The following is a 13849-nucleotide window of genomic DNA, read 5'->3' as shown; positions in this document are numbered from 1 at the left end:
CCCGGGCCCACTATAGTGGGAAGTCTGGAACGCTAATTGGAACAGGTGTGGCAGGCCCGTATGAGAGAAGGAGCAGGGCACTGTACTACGCACAGGGCAGTGGGACAAATGGAATATCAACACCTTCCACCTTGATGCCTGGCCCGATCAGGAAATGTGTCACCATATGTCCTATGTTTTGCTAAGGGGGAGAATGGGAACAGGGACACAGGCAAGGCTCTGTGGCGTCAGGGCTGGGATGGGGACACCGAGGAAGGAAACTGGAATCATTGCTTGCTGGAAATTCAATCCAATAAACATCTCATTGTTTGCACCTTCGGACTTTGGGTATTGCTGCTCTGTGTGTATGCAAGGACTCAGTAATGGGATAAACCCTCTAACACTAACATCTAACACACATTTGAACCTCTTCTTTTCACACTGTTGCTCATTCTCAGGGGCTGCTTTGTCTCCAGACAGATCCATTCTCTTTCAGAACAGGCTTTCTCTTTCCCTCTGTTTCACTCACTGAGGTGTTGGAGTAAACACTCCCCTTCCCTCTAGTCTCAGACAAACACTGGTATTAACTGTTTGCTACTGAGGGGTTTAGAAAGCATTTGTCAAGATGCCATTTCTGGGGGATTTTTCCCAAGATCCAGTATTTTGTGTTCAAACATCTCCCAGCTTCTTTGGTGAAAATAAGGCAAAGATTTCCTTGCAATATGGCAGGAATTTTTCACCCCAGATGGGATTCGAACCCACAACCTCTGACTTAGAAAGCCATTGCCTTGTCCATTAGGCCACTGGGGCCCTGTGAAACTAGGGAAATTCAATCTCCTAAATGCATATTTCTCATATTAATTTGGAAGCCAAATACCCTCTTTCTGCACCTTACAGAAATGTCTGCGTCCCCTGGCAGCGAGGCTACTGGGCAGGTCACTTACAGAGCTGAGCACCACCTTTCTGCCAGCCATCTTTAGAGAAGAAGGCTCTTTCCCCTGACAGCCACACACACAGCGCTGCCTAGCATCCCGAGAGCCTCCCTCGTGTTCTCCCACAGCAGCCGCCTGCCGGTGTGGGTGGGAAAAAGGGACCAGGAAGCAGTGCAGCCTCATTACGGGACAGGAGGCCCTCACCACACCCAGGCCTGCCTCTTGCCTTCAGCCCAGGCAGCCAGAGGTGCCAGGGAGCTCTCTGGCAGGCCGCCGCCTCAGCCAGGAAATAAGGAAAAGGCGATGAATGAAGAAGTCAGGAAATAACAAGGAAATGAAGAGGTTTGTCGAATGGGTTTCTGCCCAATTTACCATCTTCTCAGCTACCGCTCAAAGTTAAAGACCTAAAGTCAACCTATTGGCATAAGTATAGATGGTTGGATCGGAATTAAAAGGAGCTGCTGTCACAAGTGTTAGGTGCCTGCAAGCAGCATGCAGACTGTTTAAAACCGCCGCAATTAGAGGCTCAGATGAAACGTTTGCCCTAAATCAGAAACGACAATAGGAGGACCAGCAGAACGCCACTCTAGGTTCATGGCAGAGTAATGGAGGCTGTTAGAGGCAAAAAGTCATTCCTCAAAATTTGGAAATCAGATCCTAGTGAGGATAATAGGAAGGTGCACAAACTCTGGCCTGTTAAGTGTCAAAGTGTAACAAGTCAGGCCAAGAAAGAATCTGAGAAGCAACATGCTAAAGACACAAAAGCTAAGCATAAATCCGGTCAGTGCGAGTCCTGGTCTGTCCCCTGTTGCCTGATTTGGGGAGGGTTAGTAGGGACAGTGGAATTTATCCACTTAATTTAGTTTTATTTATTAATTAATTTTCTAATTAATTAAGAATGTTAGTAATAATTAATAGATATTAATAATATGGGTATGGCTCGCCAATATGTGTGATCAGAAGATAAAAGTTCGTCTTGAATCAGGCTTCACAGAATTTAATACAAGGAGATTGGGGTCTAACAGGAATTACACTGAGACAATGTTTAGTCAAACAAGACCTTGTGTGGCTCTCCCTGATACAATAGAGCTGTTGGTAACAAGGATGGTGTCCTAATAGGTTTGACTGCAATATCTTTCCCTTGCAGTAATAATACCCAGTGAGCAAGGCGAGCATTTGAAACTTGCCCATCTTTTACCCTGTTGGATAGTAAAAACTTAATAGTCTTTTCTATGTATGGATTTGCTTGTTCTGGGTAAGGATACTGTTTTGGGGCTGAAATTTCTCCTCCTTCCACAACAATAGTGACAGCCATGCATCCACAGTCATGTTTGTGTTTAGCAAAGGCATCTGCATGTTTGTACAGTAATGCCTGTAACTTAGGTTGGTCTGCATGTTTAGCCACTATTTTGTCCAAATCATACCCTTCAGGTTCAGAGTTCTCCACTGGAGATACCATGCCACACTCAGGTATGACTACGGGAGAGTCATCCTTTTCCTGTTCTACTGAAAGACACAATAATTGGTTACACAAATCAAGAACACATCCCTGTTTGTATAAGAAATCAGTTCCCAATAAGGAATTATTTGGGTCTGCTAACTTCATTAATGCAAAAGTATGATTCTTTCTTAGGTGACCTATCTGTACTTCAAGGGGTGTAGAAAGTGTGGTAGTAACCTGATTACTTGCAAAGGTTGCAAGTGTCTTGGTACATCCTGATGATAGAGGAGAGGATCTAGGATCCTCGACATGGAGAATACTGATTGCTGCTCCAGTATCTATAATGAGATTCCTGTCTAGTCCCTCTATCACTGCAGATATTGTGGGTCTTCCACTTGTATCTCTGTCTAAAGGGGTTATGACTACACTCGGGGTTGTTTGTAGTCATGCAGCATATGCTGTCAGATAATCTAGGGGTTCCTCCTCTATCTCCTCAGAGGCAGCCAATTCTGGAGGAGTGGCTGTCCACTGGGAAAATGGGCTGGATCAACGGAGGCCTCTGGATGGTTCAAGGTTGCTGAGCCTTGGCCTTCCATCATCATCAGCTCATTCACACGGGCATGAAGTTCTCGGATAGCCCGTCGTTGAGCCTCAAGCGTCTGTTGCACTGTTTTAAACATTTTCACAACTGAGTCCTCAGTTTTGTGCAAAGGCGGTGATTTAGGTCTCTGCAGACGTGAACTGTTCTGTGCAGCATCTGAAAAGAAAGGAACACGATCCCGGGCTCCTGCATAGGATCCAAACGCATAACCCTGTCGAGGGCCTGGCCACTCGAAGGTCCAGGGTTATTACGTGGGTTAGGGTCATTTGCCAACGTTGATACTTAGGGAATTTAGGAACTCCTCGTCCTAATCCTGGCTGAGGTTGAGGTCCCTCAATCCTCACCGTAGGATTAGTTTGTGGTTCCTGAAGTACTGCAACCGGGGCTCCACGCCGACCTAATTTAGAGCCTCCCTGTGCATGTGCTTTAGCCAGTAAGGCTAATGTTCTCTTTAAAGAAATATCATCAGTGATATGCATATTAACCATTTCTCTTAACTGAGGAAGAGAATTATTAACTAGCAAACTGATGTATGGCAGTTCATCTGTTTCTTCTTTGATATGACTCCGCCAAGCTGCACTCAACCGCAAATGAAACTGATGTGGAGTTTCATTAGGTTTTTGCTTTAAGTTAGACAGAATTGCTACTCCAGCTTGCCCTTGGTGCTGGTTATGTTCCAATAGGGCTACTGTCTCTTGAAAACTTTTCTCTACCCTAAACTTAAGTGGCAAAGTACTCCACAATGCTCGATTCACTGTGAGTTGTAAGATTTTAACCCAATCTTCCCTTGGTAAGCCAAACACTTTTGCTGTCTCCTGCACACGTTGTGCATGCATAGCAACTGAAGAATCCTCCATCATTCCTACTTGCTTAGCTACCAGGTCTAAGGTTTTAATATCTGTAACAACTGCTACAGGACAATCAGAATTGGAACCTGCAGTTCCTTCTTCTGGATCTGAATCTGAGCTTTCATCTGAGCTTTCATCTGAGCTTAAATCTACAATTTCTATTCCTTGCCTCCTTCTACCTGGATTCACATTTTCCTCATCTGAACCATCAAAACTTTCCACTGGAGATAATCCTGGGTATCTAGGATAATTTTCCATGAAATGTCTATGGGTTACATTCAAAGTGTCTCCACACTGACGCAGGACATCCCTTAGTCCACTAAAGTCTGGCGTGGTAGGGCGTTCTACTGATACACTAGGTGATACCAGCATATACCACGGGGGTGTAGAGGACCCACGAAATTCCTGGGGTCTAGGCAATGTTGATTGCCCAAATGCCAATAAATGTCCACCCAAAGGGACTGGATTTTCTACTCTATATGGTGCTAATGTAACATTGGGTGGAGGAGCAGGAATTCTATTCCCTGCTTGTTGTTGTAGCTCTCTTTGTAACTTAGAGATCACTACATCACATGCATTAGCTACCTGTGTTACCTGTGATACGGCCTCTTCTAACCCTTGAACAATGACCGATTGTAAAGGTATCGCTTCTTCACTCACAGAAGCTGTCTCTACAGAAGTAGAGATCTTTTCCTCTTTCTCTGCTTCTCTGTTTGTGTCACTAACTGCTTCACTGACTGTGACACTTGTCTCCGCCTCCTGAACTGTCACTTCAGAACTTCCGTCTCTTATCGGCAGACTGTCAGTTTTCTCTGCACTGCCAATTTCCTCTTCTGACTCTACAGATTCAACTTGCAAATTCGCTTCTGAAGGTACTGTGTTTGCTCGAGCTAATTCTCTTGTTTTACTTCTAGTCACTGGTCCAATAAGATTTTCTACCTCTGTCGGGTCCACCATACCAATAGGAATGGGAATCAATTCTTCAACTTCCTCTGCTCTATCTTCTCCCTTTTCTAGTTCTTTAATCTTTTCCAACAGCCGACCACGGTCTACTCTATAGGCTACCAGCATCTGCTGAACTTCCCTGAGTAACTCCATCTTTTTATCCAATTTCTTTCCCAATGAACTACAAGCTACAAGCAAGCATTCAACAGCTATTCCCTTCACCACCTTAGCTCTTTTCTTTTTCTGCTCTGTTTCATCCTCAAATACATTACTCACAAAACCCCATGGGTTTCTCTGCTCAGAAATCATTCCACTATTTCTCAGCTGCTCCAAACCTCCACCATGTTCCTGAATATATTTCCTAGCAAAGTTTTCCAAAGCTAAACTGCTAGAAATTCCATCACACTCCACTCCTGTTATATCTTCATTTTTCATACTCTTAATATGAAATAGAGAATTCATCTCTTTCTTCTTCTAGTATATTCACTAGAATCTAGTATTGTCTAGTATATTCACTAGAATCAATCTTCTGTTGATTTACTCTGATATAGAAGGCGTCCCTTCACAGAAACAACAGGATAATACCCCTTGTACACCGGTTTAAACACTGTATCATAAAAGTCCCAAGTAAATAGAGGGAGTGGGGATACTCTCTTCTCTCTTCTCTCGATGGCTTATAGCAGATCGAGAGGTCTTTCCCCTCTGTCGGGACCTGCCAAATATCGGGGAATACTGAGGCAGACGGATCAGAGGTGCAGTCCGGAAGAGTTAATGGGACTAAGATAAGGTATCTTTGAACTATTCAAGTTCTGACTGATTGCGGCCTTTCTGGCGGCTATGAATACCTTGTTTTATTAACTCCCCGCCACCACTAGTGTGGGTCACCGGATCCAGGTGCGGCTGCTATTATTTTATTCGGTACCATTCATTAACTTCTTCAACATATAAAAACCCCTTTCTGTGCACATATATCACTTTTAAACTTTATTACTTTAATATTCAGTTATCAATACAGTTAAAATCCTTTAGGCAAAAGTGAAAGTAAAACCCGTAGGCTGTTTAACCACAATACAAAACGGAAATACTGGGCGTGCTGCCAGCAGCAATAACCAGTTGTCTCTGGTATAAGAGTTAGATTTCAGAGTTTTACTGAAATTTTAACCATTTACTTACGGTTCAAAGAAAAAGTCTGAAATTCCCTGAAATTCCTGTCACACACTCCTTAAATCTCCTCCTGGCGGCTCGCCAGTCTGTTGCCTGATTTGGGGAGGGTTAGTAGGGACAGTGGAATTTATCCACTTAATTTAGTTTTATTTATTAATTAATTTTCTAATTAATTAAGAATGTTAGTAATAATTAATAGATATTAATAATATGGGTATGGCTCGCCAATATGTGTGATCAGAAGATAAAAGTTCGTCTTGAATCAGGCTTCACAGAATTTAATACAAGGAGATTGGGGTCTAACAGGAATTACACTGAGACAATGTTTAGTCAAACAAGACCTTTTATTTAAAATCAATGAAACAAGAAGTAAATGTAAAATGTTAAAAGCAGTATGAGATTACAAAGTTACAAAATATCACAGTTCTTTAAGAGATATGATATGATATTATACAGTTCTAAATGCACTCTGCAGCAAAGAGTACTAAAGTGAATTTCACACCTCTGCTAGAGGAAGTATAGTTATAAAGAAACTGGTTGTAAATTAAACCCTTCTTAGCATAGATGCTTAGAGGTGAAGTAGAAATTAAGAATTATTTCATACTCACAACTTTGAAAAGAATTAATACTACGACTAGCATTGACAGCTTTCGTAGGAGAAGGAGGCTTCGAAGCAGGTTGAGACGACCAGGAAACAGAGAGATGTATCGCCTGCCCTAATGGTGGATTATCACACCTTTATAGGGAGAAATCTTTCCTCCTATGCCCAAATTTGTCTTTCCCCCATGGAAAGGTGAGGGTACCTGTTTTCATAGGCTGACCTTTGTGTACGTACTAATGACAACTATCTACGTATTTTGTGGTAGACTTGTTATATTTTGTGGGCAGAAATACCCTACTTTTGCACCTAACTAGGTGAAAGGTTAGCAGATATTCAGAAAGTCCCTAGACAATTTGCGTAGGTTTGTTTCCTATTATCACTTTTCTGAGTAAGGGTCTTAAAGGTTGCTTTCAGCATCACAGAGGAAATAGGCCAGGATGTCTGGTTTAGAAGCTTCTAGGTATCTTGCATTTATAGCTATTGCAAATTCTATTAATCTATGCAGCCTACACACGTTTATCAAAAAGACATTTTATACAGACCAACAGATTAATCCTCAGGGCTACACCCCGCAGAAAGGTGAACCCCCTCTGTGGCTGGAGTGAGCTCCTCTAAGCCGACCTCACTACAGACCTGCGCCAGGTAGTGCTCATTGTAAAAATGTTTCCTCTGAAGGTTGGGAAAACGGGACCAGCAGGCCTCAGGCCGGCTGACACAATTAAAATCCCCCCCCAACACCAAACATCATGCAGTCCAGAGGAAGGAGCCTTTGATCTTCCCTCTCATGCCTTAACTGGGGACCATACACACTAATATAGCAGTAACCAGTGCCACAGAGCACAAAGCCCACCAGTAATGCCCTCCCTGGTTGGAGCTCCAGCCCCTTCTGTACTCTCACCGCCAACGTGAAGAACAAGACTCCAGCCCCATCATTCTTCCCTGGCCAGGAGGCCCTTCCTCCAATCACCCTCTGCCCATCAAGCTACCCTAGAGTTGTTAATGTGCATTTCCTGAACACCCACCATGGCCAAGTCCAGCTGCTCCAAGGCAATGAACATCAAGTGCCACCTCCTGGGCCCCCAAATCCCTTCCACATGGCCACTTTCACACATGCCCCTTCCCTGGTACTGTCCTCATTCAGCTGCACAGAGGAGCTTCCATCCCCAATCCCTGCCTGTCACTGCCCAGCACCCCCTGTGGCACCATTCCTGATGGTCCCCCGCCTCACTCTCTCCCTGCCATGTTGGGAAAGGCAGCTCCCATCTCTCCTTGTTAAAGGTCAGGTGGGCCAACTAGGGGCAGAAGCCCATTCTATGTTTTCCTACTGCAGAGCCCAAGCTCAGGGACTCACCTTCAGTGCCACCCAGAGGGGAGGCAAGTTGGGCAATTTGTCCCAGGCCCCACAGGGGCCCCATGCGAATACAGCATTGCAACTTTTTTTTAATGGAAGGGGCCCACCAAAATTGTTTTGTTCCAGATTCCCTGGATCCTCTAGGGCAGCCCTGCTCATCTGGGGTGTAGACACCACTGTGCTCCCAGAGAACAAGCTGCCCCTGCACAAAGAGGGATGAAAGGACCTGCCAAAGCCTGGGATTGAACCAGGGACTGTTAGATCTTCAATCTAACGCTCTCCCAACTGAGCTACTTTGGCAGCTGAATGGGAGCATTTTGGCCTGTTACTTCTGTCCTGGATGTTTTTGCAGCAGTTGCACACAAAAAGGACGTCATTGTGACTGGCCCATGAAGACAAGACTCGCTTTTGCCTGCCTTGCTCAGCTTGACTTGCTGCCTCACCCTGTTCCTGCCCTAGTGCCCGGGTTGACCTGGTGGTGGAAGGGGACTGGGGGCCAGTGGTGCGGGAAGGAAGTTGAGCTGGACCCTGAGCTAGACTAGATCCTGGCGGTGAGAGTCTGGCCACCACTTGCCGCCCCACCCTGTTGTCCTGGCTTCCCCCACTGGGCGTCATTTCGGGAGGGAAGTGGGGCTTCTGCCTCCCCTCCCCGATTTTCACACCGCAGAGGAGTGCGAACAGGAAAACGAACGGCTGCTCCACACCCCCACCGGAGGAACCCGGCGCCCTTAGCTGTGGGGAGTAAGAAGTGGCTGTTGGCTGACAGGGCCTGGCCCCGAGGAGCTGGAACAGCAGCTGCCGCCTCCCCCTTGGCTCCAGGCTGTGGGAAATGCTCATTGCCTGGCTGCATGGGCGGCTGCTGCTCCGTGCTCTGGAGAGCGTCTGTATTGCTCTGTCAACCCCCCGTCTTCACTGAGCCAGTCTGGTAAGGTCCCAAGTGCCCCCTCCGGCCTGGCAGCTGAGAGTCTGTGCAAACATCAGCCCCCCTGCCAGCCCCCCTGCCAGCCGCAGCGCCAGCCCCCCAGCACCACAGGGGCACTCGATGCACTTCCTGTGGGGAAATGGCTCCTTGGCGTCCAGCTGCTAGAGTGAGAGCCAGGAGAGAGCAGTGTCTGGCTCACCGTGGGGGAGAGAAGAGACCTGGTGAGGGTGGATCTCCCTCAGCCTCCCCCGCAATGCTGGTCAGTTGTATTGTCACTGTGATAGTCGGTGCTTCCCTTCAGGGCCGGCCCTAGAGGGGTCTGGGACAAATCCCCCCTTTTCCTCCCCCGGCCCTGCCCCACTCCACCCCTTCCCCAAACCCCACCCCTGTCCCACCTCTTCCTGCCCTGCACCTTCCTGCCCCATTCCTCTCCTTCCCCACCTCTTCCTGTCCCTGCTCCTCCCCTCCTGCCCAGTGCCTCCTGCACCCCACTGAACAGCTGATCTCTGGCAGGTGGGAGGCGCTGAAGGAAGAGGAGGAGCTTGTCAGCAAGGCCTGTAGTGTGTGTGGGGGGGGGGAGCTGGCTGCCAGTGGGTGCTGAGCACCTATTTTTGCTCTGTTGGTTCTGCAGCCCCGTAGCTCCCATGGAGTCGCTGACTCAGCTCCTTTCACACCCTAGAGAGAGGAGCAGAACCAGGGCAATGGCTGATCTATGGGGCACCAGGTGAGTGGCAGAGGCTTCAGGTGCTGAGAGTTTGCCTGACCCCTCAGGGACACAGTGTGAGGTGGTGTCCCCGGGATCTCTATGAAAGGAGCAGAACAGGATTTACTTGGGGTTGGGAGAGAATTGAGAGTGTCTCAGGGGGTTGTACAGAGGTATTGCCCAGGTGAGAGACTGGCTAAAACACAGGCCTCGCTGTGAGCAGGATTTGAACCTGCGCAGGGGAACCCTATTGGATTTCGACTCCAACGCCTTAACCACTCGGCCATCACAGCTGTGAGCACAAAACTGCCCCAATGCCAGAGAAACTGGTAAAGAATCCCAATGCCCAGGCGTGAAATCATCTGAACTACAGAATTCCCACCGCAAACCTGGCTCCCAAAGCACAGGGGGGATTGGGGGTTTGTTCTCTTTGCTTAGCCATGTGCAGTCACACAGAGAGCGCGTTTAAAAGTCTCCCCTTCCACAGAGCGGGAATGGGAAATGATTCTCAACTTGAAGCTTGATGTGAATGAGGATGTCTGGACCACAGGGCCAGGGACTGGCCTTTGCTAGAAAAACCAGTGACACACGGTGCCAGGCTAAGGAAAATGTTTCCTGGAGTCAGTAACTGGAATAGCAGCAGTATTGTGCAGAGAAATGTCTCACAAGAGGAGTCAGTGCATTGGTGGTTCGGTAGCAGAAGTCACCGCTACAGCGGCGGAGGTCTAGCTTTGGTTTTCTGGCCAACAGAGGAATGAGTTTTATTGTCTCCAAACTTCAGTAGAAAAATTCAGCCCCAAACTGGGTGTGGTGGGGGTTTCTCTGGTTTGGTTTGTTTGTCTCATTTGAAATGTCCTTGATCATTTGTCTGGGGAAACTGTTTGGACAAGGCCAAGGAAGAGTTAGAACAATTACAAATCTCCATGGGAGTGAGGGGGTCTCTCAGCGCCAGGGGAGGGGTGGAGATTTTCATGGAGGGGAGTTGAGGAGATAAATGAGAGGCTTTTGCTCCAGCAGAGGGAGCGGCTTGGCAGGTTCATTTTTACCAAGTGAACCCCCCACACACACACACGTTGCTCCCCTGCTGCTGCTGCCCCAGCTCAAACCCCATTGTCACCCCCAGCATGTGACCTGCAGCTTCCCGCTGACAAAGCCCTTATCTATCAGAGACAAAATCCCCTCGTCTGCCCCTTCTCCCAGCTGAGCCCTCCCCCCACAGAGCCCAGGACAACCCCGACCTAGCCATGCCGGGGGGTCGGGCTTAATCTTCAAGGCCGAGCGCAAAACCTTCAGCCGGGCACGTTTCGCTCCCTTCCCACCTCGGCCCAAGCAGCAAGGGAGAAACGGAGGAGACACGCCGGCTGGAAGACGCCTCCCTCCCACTTCTCTATAGCCTTCTGTGACGTTATTAATATGAACTGGGACTGTAGAGATCATTGTTGCTACCACTGTTATGTATGTGCAGCAAATATTGTGCAAAGGTTGGCGTGTGAGGTGTCTAGGACAAGGTTATGATTTGCTGGTGATAATGACGCTGGCTGTATGTGGGCACCATTTTTGTATTTGAAGTTATGAATATGGGCTCTGTACTTGTATCTCAAATGTATTTGATTCCAAGTAGCCTCAGTGTCGTCAGCCCCCAACTCCTTCAGGAGTCCACAGCAAAGAGACCCCCCCCCACCGGCCCGGGACTCCCGGGGAGGTGCCTCCCACCCCCCAACCCAAAGGGGCACCAAGGCTTAAAGTGGCAGCAGCTAGTGTCAGTGGGGTTCAGTGGCTCAGGCCCGACCCCAGAGCTGGGGACCTGCCCCATAGCACTGCTCGAGGGCCTGGGCCTGGGGTGTTCACAGCCCCCTCCTCACCCCTTCCTGAGCCCAGCCTGGCTCCTCACCCGGAACAAAGCAGAAGCGTCCGTCGGCCTCGCTGCTGTCCGAGTCCCAGGCGCTGCTGCTGTCCCATGGGGAGCAGGCCGAGCTGCTGGGGCTGGGAGAGGGATCCTCCACCTCCTCCCTGGGAAGGCTGGAAGGTCCCCACTGCCTGGGCAGGGCGATGCCTCCTGCTGGAAATGGGGTCTGGGCTCCTGGGGCCGCTGCTGCCCACACAACAAGCCCCGGAGCCACCCTGCCTGGTTGTGCTCCTGGGCTGGGTTCTGCCTGCCCAGCCGCATCCTGGCCCAGCTCCATTTTGGCCTGGCCGGTGCCTCTCCCACCTCAGCACCTGCGCCAGGAGCAGGTTTCCTCTTCCAGAAGGCTGGGCACTTCCACCTCCTGGCCCGGCCGGGAGCTCCTTCCCCGCCAGTGAGGATGGAGGGGCCGCTCCACTCCTGGGGAAGATGGCAGCTGCTCCCCTCAGGCTCTGGGGCCACTGGCAGAGCCTTCTTCCTGAACATCCTCAGGAGCCTGCATCCTGGAACCGAGCGGGGAGCAGGCGTGAGTCCGGGGTCAGGGCAGCCTCTCACTAACCAGCCTGTTTGGTCCCTCCCCATCCCTGCCCCAGCCAGAGCAGCTCCTCCTCCCCCCACGGGGGTGCAGGGAGCGCAGGCTACACACACTGGCAGGAGTTCATTGCATGATCTGCTCCACCTCAACGTTCCCCCTCCTCATCCCTGGGGCTGCAAGAACCGGGGAGTCTCGTCCTTTTCGAGCACTGGGGTCAGTCACAAAGACCATCGGTCACTTCGGACAAGCAGCTCCCTCCTGCCAGCCCAGGACACACTCCCCCCCCACCCCCCCCCAGGCTAGAGAAGGAACAGAACCCAGGAGTCCGGACGTCTCCTGGGAAACCATTCCCCACTTCAAAGTCCTTCGGCATAGCAAGGCCAGGGCCCCCTCGTTTCCCATTGATTTCCATGCTCAGCAGCTCCCCGGGTCTGGCCCAGCTCAGAGACTCTCGGCCTGGGGAACAGTCTCCCACAAGGGAAGGGCTGGGAGCCCCATTGCTGGGACCTTGCCAAACACACGGGAGATGGCTCTGGAGAAGCACCTCCCCGGTCTGAGAGTGAGGGGCTCCTGGGGGCTGTTTGCAAATCCAATCTCCTTTGGGAGAGATTCTCTCCCCCTCTTTCTGCCTCTCCCCAGACAGACAGGGGACGCCACCGAGGAACCCTAATGCCACTCACTTGCTCTGGTGACGGAGCGGTGGATGGAGGATGTTCAGGGTCGTCCCTCGCCCTTCTCCTCACTCTCCAAGCCCAAGGCAGGCTGGAGGGGGGGGTGACCTGAGGAGTTACCCTGCCCAGCCAGCAGGCAGGGTGATGACACCGGGCGATCGGCTGGCTGGGAAAACAAGAGTCTGTCTTATTGCCAGGAAAAGAGAAACTTGGCCAGCAGCAGGGGTGCAGAACATCACTCTAGTGCGGGGCTGACAGCACTTATTTCCTTGGTCTTAAAAGAGAACAACAAGGACCTGAGTCTCCTCCCTGTCAATAACCCCCTGCTCAGCCAATCAGGGTAGAGACTGAGGGCGGGAGGCTGAGGTTCTCACCAGAGAGCCCAAAGGATGGCCTAGGTCACCGGTGGGGAATCACTGCCCGAGCACTATTTCAGCCCCACATTTTTGGGTGGACCACCCACAGTGGGAGCTGCCGAGCTCTCCCTGCAAACACACACACACCCACCCACCCCTTCTGGTGTTGGGAGGGAACAGGTGAAAGGACAAACTAAGCACGAGACAAAGAGAAAGGAGGGAGGGATGAAGGAAAAGATTAAACAAAAAGGACAAACCCTAATGTCCCCAGTGATTCTAAGGGACAAAATCCCAGGTGCAGAATAAAATTCGGCCTCCTTAAGCTCGTGTTTTCCATGCGTAGAATTCAACTATCACCAGATGGATCAGACTGAACAGGTTTCAAACCTCGAGGAGGCTCTTACCTTCTAAACAGGGATGGTTGTTTTCTAGTAAACTCATTAAAAGGGAAGGAGAAAACTCGAAAGAGGTTCCTCCTGGCGCTCAGGTACCTGAACCCGAATACTCTCTCAGTCCTCAAAGAGAGACCTGGAGAAGGAGACTTGCTGAAGCAAAGCCACAGGGGTCTCTGAGGTTTCCCTGGCCCCTCGCCCCTGTCCTGGCTGGCTGATGTCAGCATCTCTCTGTGAGGTCACCACCTCCCCACCACCTTTGACCAATAGTCTGAGGTCCTGCAAAGGCCTTTGTGATGTCACTGCCACCCCTCCCTTGCTGTGCTAATGTCCTGCCCCTGCCCAGGCACTGTGGAGGTTTGAGCTACTCCCTGTGGATCACCCCACTCAAGGAGCGTTCGTTCTAGGCAGCAAGCCGGCTAGACAGGGAAACATCAGACGCTGCTCCCAATGCTACACTCAGTTTTTCAGAAATTAGTCGACTTTATGGCCAGAAGAGACCATT

The 13849-nt window shown here is 49.9% G+C and overlaps 3 non-coding genes across 3 annotated transcripts; all 3 read right to left on the bottom strand.

The window, feature by feature from the left end:
• Positions 1-716: 716 nt before the first annotated feature.
• On the bottom strand, positions 717-789 carry TRNAR-UCU. Its single transcript has one exon. It is a non-coding gene; the product is annotated as a tRNA-Arg (tRNA).
• A 7300-nt stretch (positions 790-8089) lies between these two features.
• On the bottom strand, positions 8090-8162 carry TRNAF-GAA. Its single transcript has one exon. It is a non-coding gene; the product is annotated as a tRNA-Phe (tRNA).
• Positions 8163-9698: 1536 nt separating this feature from the next.
• TRNAS-CGA lies at positions 9699-9780 on the bottom strand. The gene has a single exon. It is a non-coding gene; the product is annotated as a tRNA-Ser (tRNA).
• Positions 9781-13849: the final 4069 nt, after the last annotated feature.

Source organism: Mauremys reevesii, linkage group 12, assembly GCF_016161935.1.
Source record: "Mauremys reevesii isolate NIE-2019 linkage group 12, ASM1616193v1, whole genome shotgun sequence".
In the NCBI taxonomy this organism is placed as follows: Eukaryota; Metazoa; Chordata; order Testudines; family Geoemydidae; genus Mauremys; species Mauremys reevesii.
This window is presented reverse-complemented; position numbering and strand designations above follow the sequence as displayed.